This window comes from Columba livia, chromosome 10 (assembly GCF_036013475.1).
Source record: "Columba livia isolate bColLiv1 breed racing homer chromosome 10, bColLiv1.pat.W.v2, whole genome shotgun sequence".
In the NCBI taxonomy this organism is placed as follows: Eukaryota; Metazoa; Chordata; class Aves; order Columbiformes; family Columbidae; genus Columba; species Columba livia.
Genome location: NC_088611.1, coordinates 13,411,463 through 13,424,802, shown reverse-complemented (window position 1 = coordinate 13,424,802; position 13,340 = coordinate 13,411,463). Strand labels below are relative to the sequence as shown.

Here is a 13,340-nt window from a genome sequence, read left to right as displayed (position 1 = left end):
AATAATTGCAACTGAGGAAAACACTGATAATGAACCTGAATACAAACCTCATCACTCTGTGCTTCATCACATCCCTGTTCCTATCAATGGTACATATGAAGATGTTGGACTTTCAGTTTTGAAGCTAGCAGAATAAATTATTATGAATTATTATATGAAAGGGGTTCAAGTTTAGCTCACCCGTCTTTATTTTTCTTTTTTTCGGCATGGCAATGCTTCTTACACTTTTAGCTATATTAGGGCTTTGCAATGCCTTTCACAACTATGATATCTCAGTATCTCAAAATCAATGGTGATGGCGAAGCAGAAAACTTCGTGGTGTTTGTAGCACTTTAAATTTCTCCTCTGCTTGGAGGTGAAGGCATAGACCTCATCTAAATGACTGAATACTTGAGTGGAATCAAGTGGAATCCCATTGGGTGTAGGATTTTGTGTCATATAGGGGTCACTCAAAGAAATAATGTTCTGCAGTTTTTTTGATAAATCTGCATCTGAATGTTAATTGTGGAAAATACCAGCCTACCCTGTAAATCTGAACTTGTGCTTGTAATAGTGACAACTAGAAGGTTGCTTATCAAATGAGGAAAATATGATCTGAAGATGATCTTGAGACAACAGATAAGGTGCCATGGGCCTATTTCCAGGCTTCTGATTCAAGCACAGCTGGCCTTTCAGCAGGACACCCAGCAAAGCTCCTCATGGCATGGGGACAAGTGTGATTATAGGCAAAAGCTCGTGAGTCTCTGACAATAAGCCACAAGCAAGATCTGGAATCGATGAGGCACTGTGTGACTGAGAAGAGGTTAATTTGCTTATGCTACCACGTAGATGGAGTGATTCTCATCCTGTGTTGCTCTACCTTATATGCTGCTAGCTATATGCTTTGGGGATGTGTATTGTGGTTTTCTTGCTCTCATCTGGACTGAGATCCAGAAAGCTTACTTAGAAACCTGTAGATAACTTTCCTCCCTTTTCTTCTACAAGTACCTGTAAGCCGAACTTTATGCCTTACTAAAAAGAGAACAGAAACACATGCCTTTTTCCATGCGTTTATTTCAAGCCATGATTCTTTTGGGAAGTGTGGTTTGTTTACATCCTCCCATAACAAATGACAATGTTTAAGGTTGCATCTCTGCCAACCTCTTCCTAAGTGGTTTCAAGTGGTTTACTTAAAGAGGGATTATCTCGTCTGCCACAGCACATGAAGCACCTCTGAGATAGTGTCTAGCTTGTACAGAACAAGGCCAACTAACTCCAGCTTAAGACAGGAAATTTAAGGTCCAGTAGACAGTAATATCACAAGAGCACAGACTGATAGTTTGTAAGTGTGCTGCACCTGAAAAAAAGAGAAATCACTTGAGTTTTCCTTTCCTGATGGTACCAGAAAGACCTGAATAGGCTAGAATCATCAACAGCCCATTGGAGGTGGTGACTGCTTAAATCCTGGCTGTCCCTTAGTGAGTGCTTGAGCTAACCATTTAATTCTTGTGTCTCAATTAATCCCTTACAAAGTGGAGATACGTATAGTTTTTAATTGTATGTGGTTGTTTGGGTACTGAAGTCATATTTATAAACGAATCTATGCTCTGTAAGTACCAATGTTGATGTCCTGTGGTTGCCTTGTTTAGTTTCAGAAAGTCTTAAATTTTTATGCGGCAAACTTCTGCAAACTGTTATAGCTTCTGGTCACTAGTTAGCTACAGCAGGAGGGTCAAACTTTGGAAACTGTATTTCTTTACAGCTTGTAGGTTTCCTCCTCCTTCAAGTCTGTTTTCTACTCTTGCCAGTACCCTTCCTTCTGTTTAAAGGCATTAGTAATACCAAATAAAGCTAAAGATTCTCGTTATAACAACTTTTCCTTTTTAATCAGAGCACATGCTTATGCCAGATTTGGCATGAAGAATCTGTGTATGTGTCTGGTTTAGGGCACAGTAAGCTGATCATTTGTTAGACTAGTGCATTATATATAATTTTGCTTTTAGTTGTACAATTTACTGGAAGGTTGGTATGAACATTAGTGATCTGATTTTGGCTTGGTTGGAGATGGTGGAAATACAAAGAATTGACTAAAAGGCTATTGCCATGTGTGCTGAATAGTGGTTTGGTAGCAGGAGTTGTAGTTAAGTGGTCATGAAAATCTTTCTTGGGGTGGCAATAAATTACAAAAAATCTTCAGAAAATATATCAGTTTTCAAAGAGTAAAGAAAGATGCAGCAATTATTGTAACACAGGTTTACAGTCTGTTTCTGATTATCCTTTTGGCTGGAGAGTTGAGGTTTCTAATTGTAAGGTTAAGGAATCCTTTTTATCTGTCTCTTGCCTCCTAATCCTATGCTAGACAATATTGTTTTCTGTGCCTTTTGTCTTCTGGGGAAGGAGACAATCTCTGGCTCATGCAAACATCTTGTTAAAGTCTGCTGAGGATTAGGGGGTGTGACAGTTTTCTTGCTGAGCCTTTTTATTGGGGATTTTTATGCCTGCTTTTCTGGGAGGTCTTTGAAATGTCTTTTATGTAGCAATCATTTTGCTCTTTGTTGTCTCAAATGTTGAGGCTGTATTCTTCTCATCTGTTCCTGTTTATATTCCATACTAGCGGGTCATAACAGTTTAGCTTGAAACTATCATCACGCCGTGTGCTTCTGAACTGCAGGAGTGTTGCTAACTGCTCTAGGACAATTGCAAATTTGAGCTTAACTTTAGGGCATCTGAAGCTTTAGCATGGTTGTTTGGTATAAAATACTGTTAAGGAGGTTCCAGATGAAAAATAATAATCTAGGAGTTGGACATTTGAAATGTCCACAGGGAAGTATAGGCATTTAAAATTGCTCCTGCTATAATGAGATGGGTCCCCCTTAGGGTGATGTTCAGTCTGTCCTAAACTACAATAATGGAAGGGGCACACGTGTCCTGCTGGTAAGTCATCCCGTCTTGGCAGAATAGTTTAACCCAGGAAGAAATTGCTCTTTGGAAGACTTGTTTTGTCCCTATTCTCACACCACTCCCCTGCAGCTGGCTGTAAACAGAATATAGATAAATACCCTGACCAGAAACCAAAATTCTAGATGACTGAAGTTAGATAGTACAAAGACTAATCCTGGCCAAAGAAATGAAAGAACTTAGCTTTTCATAAGAAATTTGGAAAACTTTGGTAATTTCAAATCTCTGTTTCAGAAAGTGATAGGGTCATTCAATGTACAGGTAAAACACAAGACTTTGTTTCATGAAGTTGTTATTGAATCAATGCTTCTGTGTCTTTTAGTGTCTATCTTAAGACATACATGGACTTCTCATATTGTCTTTTTAATGAGATAAGCACATTATTGCTGATTTCCCACAGTACTTCTTTCTGACACTGTGTAAGCTCCGGTACCAGCTGAGGAGATCCGAGATTCAATGTTAAGCAAGGAGCCAGGGTTATGTAGTCTTGCTGATAATGAAGGTATCAGAGGCAGGTTTCTGAGACATTTGTATGGAAAAACTCGTTCATCACCTCTCCCTTTGAGAAGACTGAGGTGAAATTGTGTTCTCGTGAAGTCATTACCAAAGCTGAGTGACTAATATGCACAAGATGCTCTTTCAATTTTTTTTTAATCTAGCTAAACCCTACTTCCCTAAAAGGTGTATCATATCTTTACAGAGGAAGAAGCTACCTGCTTAGAAGCTTAACTTTGGCTTCAATAAATACTGTCCTAAAAGCTGATTTTCCCTCTCTATCAAAACATTTACTCCATGTAACACAGCATTTCCACCTGCCTTTGCTTACAGCCTCTCTAGCCTAATTTTTAGTGTCTAAAGCCATATATAATATCATTCCATTTCACACTTAACCACAAAACCCACTCTTCCAGATATGACCTCAGTTTATTTTATATCACACATCTTTTTCTTAAGGTATTTTATACGTAGCATAATATGCAATGATACGGCACTGATGTTTATCAAAATTGTTTCACACTGTACTTATTTCTATTCTTGTCTTTTGGATCAAGTAGAATACATGTGCAGACTAATAACACCTTTTAAAATAGGTTTAATGTGTTTATTTTCTTACCACATTCACTCCATCCACTAACTTGCTGTATGGATTGTATTTAATGGGAATCTCATGGGACTATCAAAGGGCATTTATTTTCTATTGAAATAACAATTAATATAACACATAAACTAATATAGTAATCAAATAAACCTGACAAATAACAAACTTTTTTAAAGCTGCGAAGGCATGCTAACAAATCTATTTGATCAATATACGGGATGTGAAAAAAGAGGAGACAAGATTGACTGATGAACAAAATGGAACTGACACAAATAGGCTGACAGCCAGTCGCAAGTCTCTTTAGGGCAAATGCAATTAACTTAGAATAATAGACTCAAATTTGATGGTTAGAAATGCATTTTTATTAACAATCACAGCCTGAATCATTATGCACTCTTATGAATAAAATTGTAGTTACACTGAAAGTCTGTGTATACATGTATGCATATACATACAGAAAAGCCTTGTTGAAGGAGAGCTTTTTTTTTGTGCCAGAATAGCTGTATGATATTTAAAATATAAAGCATACACAAGTATCAATCTAAGTATTCAAACCAGTAATAAAAAAATCACATATGTGGTTTGCTAGTATTAATGATAAAGGCAATAAGCATTGGTCCCAGGACTGCTTGTTCTTTTGGGATGTGAAATTGCAATCAGGGATTTACAGATTTCATTCTGAGGCAGCGAAGTCATTACTAGAAACATAAGCTCATTCTTTTTACTTTAATAGCTATTTTAAATCATTCATTTAGAAAATACATTAACTATTTATTGTATAGGCAGTACATTTCTATTGGCATTCAATTTTCATGCTGTTTTATAATCCTTTTTAACAAATTATTTTATTAAAAGAAGATTAGAATTAGTAAAAGGATCCTAGCAATTTTTGAAAATGCTACTCTTGAAGAAGGATATTTCCCATTATTAACAGGTATGCAGTATTAAAACTTTAAAGGGAGGGAAGATATTCAATTGCTAACATGTCCTTTTTCTTTTGACCTTCATTGCGGAGGCTGATTGCCATTTGTAAATTACTTTCAAAATTATTAATCTCATTTAATTTCTGAATACACACGTAATCTTCTTTATTCCCCCCCAAAATCCCTGGGATTTAGACGTTAAAAGAGCTGCCTATAGGATATGTTATGGTGCAGACTTCTCTTATTTGTGAGAAAAGATAAAAGACACCACTTAATTCAGAGAAACTCTACATGGTATTAGCGAAGTATAACACGAATATGAAACCATGATACCTGCAATGCTAGGAGCTTAAATATTTTGAGGCAAAAATGTGTAACAGTAGGAAGTAAAACTTCACTGGAAATTATTTAAATCCAACATTCTCCAGATCAGTGTGCTTGGTGGACCACTGGTTGGCCAGGGACAGCAGCAAAATGTGATGCTCTGTCTTTGTCTGTGTAACATGAAGAAGCTGGTGTAAAACATCATCCTCGTTCTCAGACAGTTTCTGGGGTTACTGCCACCACACTGTCTTCTCCCCTCTGAAGGTGGTTTTAATCCTCCCCATTTGTCAGGAGTGAGAAGTGCATAGATGTACTGGGAAGGCAGACGGAGTAGTGTCTGGTACGGGAGAGGCCCACGGAAACCACACCAGCATGTGGCTAGGGAACAGGGTTTTTTTGTGGTAAACACCTGGTGTCTAAGAAGTTTGTAGGCTGCCATTTTGGTTTTCTGCCTCTAATTAGACTTAGTCATTGCCATGAGGGAGAAACTTCTTGGGAACTCCAATGGTTGCTGGAGACTTTCCAGCTGTTTTTTTTTTTTTTCTCGTCTCATGATCTATTCTAGACACTCGCAGCATTTCCTGAGCTGACTTCTTGAATAGCTGGTATTGCCTATTCTTAGAGATTAGATGGAGACATCACATGTTGTTCTAGCACCACCAAACCTGCTGTGTGCCCAAAAAGGGAGTAATACTGTCAGGTCTAGCATGGTTGTTTTACTTTGACACAGAAATGGTTGCGAAATGCTGAAACTTGGACTGCTGAAGATTTCTCACAGAACTACATTTGGTGTAGAGGGAGTTTGAGTAGTCAAATTTACATGATCTATTCATTTTCTCCTTACTATCTATGTAGATGTGTCACTGGAGACCTATGGAAGAACAGTTACTTGAATGTGACGCCAGAAAAAAGAATACGTATTCTTTTATGACCACAGTTACTTAATATTTTAAATGACAAACAGGTCTTAAAATAATTGTATGACAGGTTTAATAGGTAAACAGACTAAGGAAGAAAGACAGACCAGAAAGTCTGCTGATTTAAATAGGGATAGCTTCTTTGTAGTCAATGCACAACTGGGGACGGGCAGTGGGCTCAGATCTTCCACCTTGTTGGTATTAGGGTGGTGAAATACTGGTGTACTCCACACAATGTTTCCTGATGTATGGTGATGTAAGAGAAAGAAGGCTCAGACCCTGCATGATGATAGACTAATTCTCCACTGATGTAATCATCCAACCAGAACAAGAATGACTCACTCGATCCATAAATATCTTGAGGCCTGCTTCTGATCACATTTAAATTCATTCATACCAACCTCATCTCATTTGCTTGAATGGTCTTTCTCCTGAGTTAGAATGATACATGTAAGAGAAAATCCAGGCCCTTAAAAATCAAATCATAATTAGTTTCTCTTAATAGCTGTTCTATTAAAAAAGTCAGAACTTGCAAAAATACATTAGAAAGCAAAAGAAGATACTTTTAAGTGTGCTAAGGTTTTTGGTTCGGCTTTTTTTATTTTAACCTAGCAGCGGTAGACTTGTTGGTGATGTATCATACTTACAATATGTTTCTATTGGCATTCAGGCTCCATATTTTTTATGCTCCCTTTTCAGAAGTTATTTCACTAAAAGAAGACTAGAACTAACAAAATGTAACTGCCAGGTTTTGAAAATGCTTATCCTGAGAAAAATATTTCTCCCTAGCACCTGCCATTTTATTCCACTCCATATTAACCTGTTCAAGTTCAGAACTCTGATTTCACCATCTCAGGCACCAAAAAAATTGAAATATTTTATTCCTCATCAGTTTATACTTAACTGGTTTTTATCTGCTACAAAGATGTTTTGGCCAAGATGTTCACCATGAAAGAGAAATACTTTTGCTTTGCTTCCTCTTCACCTCATCCTCGAGCAGGTGCCAGGCAATCTGTGGTAGCGGTTCTTCTACCTGAGAAGTGTTCAGATATAGAAACACCAGGGCAGACTCCATTGTCACAGCATGGAAAGCCAAAAATAGATGACATGAGAACATATTTCTTCCTATCAAGGTTTCTTCAGCTATTTGAATTACTCGGATAACGGTGTTAGAAGAAAATATTGTTGGAAAATATCGTTGGACTGAAGAATCTACACTATACATTTATAATATAAAAATAGTCTCCATAATATATGTTTGATTAGATAGGGATAAACAGACATATTTTAATATTCCTCCTTCCCCCAGTGATGAAGAATTGTGCCAACAACTGATCTTCCATGTCAGGTGTAGGCTGTTTCTTACTGTTAGCATGACTGGAAAGCCACAGAAGAGTAAAATTTTTACCAAGGCAGTATTGTAACTTATTTAATTGTACAACACTGGTGTGTTGTGTGATTCAAGACTATCCTGAAGGCTAAGTTGCACTAGACATCATATTGTGTTAGTACCACTGGCATGGGGGAAGACAGTGTATTTTAAAGCTGAGGAATGGTGCCAAAAAGAATTACAGACGATGCATCTGGAAAGGATCTCCTAGTTCAGCTAGTCCCAGCCTTCATGACATGAAAATCTTTGTAGGCTAATCCCTTCGGTGTTTTCCATCTCATTTCTTCTTGGATACCATCAAGTGACAGTGCCTGAAGTGCTTCCTGAGGCAGAGCATTGACTAATTGTCCTTGTTTGGAAGATATTGTATTTCCCTACCATCCAAGCTACATTCTTTTTCTTTTCCCAAATAAGCATAACAGCAGGAGTCCTGCTGTGGAAGTGGAAAGAAATTTAATGGGGTAAGTAATTCTAAGAAGAGTAAAGCAGTCAGAATTGCAGGTTCTTCAGAACTTGACTTTTCTGGAATCATTTGTTTCCTCCCTGGTCTTGGCGATGCTGCTTATTTGTGCTTTTCTCCATAGTAAAGGGTCACATGTTGTTCTCTCATGCACATTGTTTAAAACCAAATTGGTCTTAAAGACACCAAGGCAATTTTCATTATAGTTAGGACCTAGATTTGCTAAGGTCTGATAGATATTTTATTTATAATAGACAGTGTCAGTGATGATAGAGCAAGGGATTAATTCTGCTTTGGCTTTTATGACAGTGTTAATAAAGTTCTCTGGCTCCCGGATAACATCTAACAAGCCCTACATGCAGTGTGAAATTTTATGGTTAAGACTCAGCTGGTGGTTACTGTCCAGTAAATGTTCAACGTATTTTAGTTGTACGTTAGTAGAAAGTTAACCACAGTTAATGATGATTTTTGCCACTACCAGAAATCTGTTAAACTAGATGCTCGGTGAGGACACAGTTGAAAGATCCTGTCTCTGCAAACCTAGGTCTAGGTAGACAGCTGAATCATGATGATTTCATAGATGATAAGCTGTTGTGTGGACACAGATCTTTTTTTTCCCCCCTCCTCTTTTTCTAGAGAACACAAAGGCAGTCTAGGAATACCCAGGTATGAAACTTCTTTCTTTTGAGTGGTGAATGGATACTAGAAAGCACATTTTTTTTTTTCCAGTTTTAAACAGTCTTGATCATAACCTTTGTCCTCTGTACTTCTTAAAAATCCTTGCATCATTTTCATCTTTAAACAGGGAGAGGGCTACAATGATTCACTTTCTAGGTGGCTTTCCAGCTGTGTATAGTGTATATTTTAATTCATTTAGGTTCGTTATGTATTGTTCATAGAAGAACACTTAGGTAATTTCACTGAAACTCCTGATGTTATCCCAAGAGAAGGTGAATTTGTGAGTGTTGCGATTATGCTTATCTTCAGTCTCTCCCAAAATGTTAAGGAAAGAAAACCACAAAATTGCACTAAAATGGCAAAACCCCCACCTATATAAAATGTCACTTTGTGAAGCTATGCAGAACTCTAACTACCTTGGAATTCAGAGTAGTCTGTGGAGTGTTGTGATTTTTGGAGAACAGACTAGTCCAGCACAATTATCTTCTCTGACTGCAGCTCGTAGAACCATTCTCAGTATTTTTCAATATTTTCAGGTGGATTTGTTCTTTGCTGCATTAGTGGATGCAATCAAACTCCACAGTACATCACCAGAGGCCCTCATCTTTAAAGCCAGGTGCTGCTCCCTGAAAGCCAAAGGGGGTTTTGCCATTGACTTTGAAAGTAGGAATGAGCCCTTTATTTGCAACTTAAAGCAAGTAGGTTAGAATTATGAAGAATGATTATTTAAAATAGCAATGATGTAATATCAGTGTCAATTCCATTATTTTAACAGATGTAAATTTGCTCTGCTCTTGAACTCTGGTGAATTTTAATGGCAATATTAAAGAGGTACTATTAAGACTACTTAAAAGAACTATTTGTAAAAAGTGTCTCCAGTTGGGGGGGGGGAGATTAAATTGCCTTTTTTTATTCAATGCGCACAATTGTTTATTTGAGTGGTTTTGTATATTACAAATTAATATGTATTAGAAGCTGAAAAGATCACATAATAATTCCAATAGTCGTTGGATATGGGAGATCTTGCGCCATTTAGGCGAAGCAGATAGACCTGTTATCCAGCCATAATTTAGGTAGTTGTCACCATAGTGCAAATAATGATTTTATGAGGTACATTCTGGACAACTGGATTAAAAAAAAAAATAATACTTGAAAGCAGCTATCTAAACAGTTTTAGGGTAAATTTACATACATTCCAAGGCAAGCTCCATGTCAATGACTCCAGTGTAGTACCTAGCTGATGACAATTACTGTTGCTTTCCTGGTAGTCAAAGGGAATCAAGGACTCGGAAGTATTTGCAGGATGTGATTTTAACTTTACATACAACCTGCATTACAGTGGGACACCTATGGGAGAAGGTCACTGTGGCCAGTCCTTCTTGAAACTTGTGTACAAGACTGTTAGCATCTGCTGTCTCAAAAGTGTATTTTCTGGACTGAAATTGTAGTCCAGAGCTCATAAAATTAAATGGAAGATTTTGAACAGACTGGCATTACATAAACTAGGTTATCACAGGCCAAAATAGAAGTTGCTGCCACTTAGGGATTTTTGGAAGAGAATTGAAAGAGTAACAAAACAAATACTAGAAAATGAGACTAAGAAAGAGAGAAAGCCAGGTTCTAACAGTTCAGTACCGGCATTTTTATTAAGAGCTCAGCCTTCCTGTTGTTAAAAATCAATAGCAGTTCTTTGTGATCTTTACCTCACCTACAGCTACTAATTTTGTGTGCTACAATTATTACTGTTTATTTCTTGGAAACATGCAGAGAATATCTTTATTAAGAGGTCCTGGACACTGGCAACTACAGTAAAGGATCTCAGCTACCCAGAAAACTGCATATTTAGAATATCCAGGTGTTACTTCCAACTCAGGCTATTCTATGATTCTATGATCTAACAAATACCTAATTTAACATTGGGTATAAAAGTTTACTTTGCTGTTGTCCCAATCTATAGGATGCCTGAGTCCCTCAGAATAAGTGGTGGTATAGGGGAAGATGAAACATGTCTGCAAAGTTGGGATCTAAACTGATCTGAAGTTTAAAAGGGCGCTGGGCTGAACTTTCACCTGGTTTGCTGTAGAGTATGTTCTTGTCCTGATGTCCAAATTAAAGAATTCATTTCACACTTCTAATTGCTTCTCCTCCACTCCTATTAATTACCTTCATGGAGCAAATAGGCTGTTTTAGTGGTTAATAACTGAAAAGGATTTGAGACTCTCAAATGAAAAATAAGAGTTTGATTTTTTTTTTCTTTTTTTTTTTTTTTGGTTGTTGTTGTTGTTTTACCTGATTAGGAAAAATAAAGTGCCCAAGTACAGCTGGACATCATGAATCTTTTGACCTAGCAATTGTCTTATACTAAAGTATTCATGAGTATAGTCTGAAAATGCTTTATTGGAAATAGTCAGTTTTCATCTGAGAATAAGTGTCTCTTTCCATTAGTTTTTATTTCTTCCTTTTGCTGCAGACAAACTGGAATATTATAAAGGGCAAATCCATGAAACTTTCTCCAACTCTCCCTCAGGGAGGGAAAGCAGGCTTTTTAATCTTAAAATGACAGTCTTTCAGTTGTGCAAAAAATGCCTTTCATTTCTGCATAAGCCATCACATTGAAAAATCTAGGCTGACCTATTGTGGCAGGAGAGAAGGCGAAGGTGTATTTGACTGTAGCATGCTTGTGTAAACTCACATACAGATAGATTTAGACATCACTGCATGTAAATACAATCCCCATGGGCAGAGAGAGCTTTTTTCTGTCAATGGAATCACACTATGACTAGCAGTTTTTTGCTGTTATCTCAGGGTATAGCAGTGTTTTCTAGATTAAGCAACAAACCATAATGGCCAGCTGCTCAAAGTGCATCTCCTTGGCTAACAGATCACCCCAGTTCTGCCATGACTGACCCAGAGCAGGGTTCTCAGTGCAGCCCATTTGTAGCAAAGTTGACAAAAGCAACTATAGCTCAAGGTAAACTTTTAAAGCAGAGCCAAATGCAGCCTAACAGGCAAGCTTGGAAGCGATCTGCCAGAATTCAAACCCTGTTCTGCCAGTCTGCTTGTAACTTACTAGTGCAGTCTACACAGTGCTCTTGAGATTAATAAATATATAATCCTATATCCCACAGTCCTTTACCACAGTGTTTGAAACGTTTCCCATTAACAAAGCATAGTATGTACAGGTTAAAAATATAAATGCAACTCATTGGAGTGGGGGGAATAGAAAATACATATTATATTAAAGCCAAGTTTTAGGCTTTTGTGTGAATTCTGAGGAGAAAAATGTATTTCTCCAGGTGGTCTCTCAAGTGGAGGGAAGGATACAGTTTCTTGGCTACACTAGCAATTAGAAACAGGGCAACACTATACCCAAGATGTGGCTTCTAATCTAAGCCAAGGCACTCTTCATCTTTTCTATCAGAAGCAGATTCAGCAACATGCCTAAGCACAAACCTAACTTCAAGCATATGAGTAATTCTAGTGAGTTTACTCTTTAAATCTTGGTCAAAAGAATCATATCCGATGTTTGGTTTTTGTCAGCATTGCATAGGTTGTTTCAGGTTGTGTTGCAACCTGTGTAGTCCTCTGCTCTGATTTTCTTCAGCAATAATAAAGAACTTGTGTGTGACAAAGAGAGGAAGGTGGGGCTAAAGTATGGGTGGATTGAACCCTTGGGAAAAATAATACAGGAAAAGTGTATGTGATGAATACATGCATTGCAGACCCATGACATGAAAAGCAAACAGGCCAAGCCACTTGAACCCTTGTGCAATTAAATATTTTCTTAACATTTTATAGGAATGCTTGAGACTGAAATCAGTACTGCAAAATACTGTCAGAAGAGGAACACTAGCATTATTAATTTCAATGACCATCTTATGTTCTTTAGGTCTTCATTGTTGATCTTCTGTCGAACCAGCTTATACCTGGGCACAGAAATTCAGAAGTTCAGTTTGTGTTCTCGGTCTGGCGGGGAGCTCAGTAGTTTGCTAAACACTCTGCCTGAAAGATGAGATTCAAGTTGACCAAAGCCCTTTGTTCTTGTGAGGAAATAAATAGTTCTTACCTAGTCTTTCAGTTACTGGATTGAAATAATGACACCAATAATTTGGTGGGTGTTTATTTAGGGAAGAAGCTCTATTTCATATAGATTTATAGAATTGTATACACCATATCTTGGATAAATGTAAGAATGTAGAGGATCCTAACAGGTTTCCTACCACGCTTTAGGGTAGCTTAGACAAAAGCTGGTCTATCAGTTTCTACCTAGGATCTTTCTACTTCATTGGTAGTGTTTCTGGAAAGCTCTTTAATCTATGGAAAAAAATGGCCAAAGAAATTAGAAGCTTGGAATGGGAGGTCTGCTAGTTTTCTGCTCACATAAATTGCCTGCAAAACACAGGTGGCCCTTAAAGGGCCGTGTTGGGGTAACAATTCCCCTGGCAGCGCAACACCACGTTTCTGCTAGCCCATGCGCTCCGTGCAGCTGCACAATGTATCACGTAACGGAGTCAACTGCAAGCACGCTCGCTTGCCATTCCAGTGGGGCCCCAAAAACTGTAAATAGCAATAGGCAAGAAATCCCCCCAAGACACAGTCCTGGCTGTGGGAG

At 37.8% G+C, this 13,340-nt stretch overlaps 1 protein-coding gene and 1 long non-coding RNA gene across 6 annotated transcripts in view; one reads left to right on the top strand and one right to left on the bottom strand.

Moving 5' to 3' along the window:
• LOC135580461 (uncharacterized) overlaps positions 1-13,340 on the top strand; it is a 188,468-nt gene that overhangs the window by 1,673 nt on the left and 173,455 nt on the right. The gene's annotated exons all lie outside the window — the stretch shown is intronic.
• The window catches only part of MDFIC2 (MyoD family inhibitor domain containing 2), a 51,073-nt gene that overhangs the window by 23,982 nt on the left and 13,751 nt on the right, over positions 1-13,340 (bottom strand). The window lies entirely within an intron of this gene.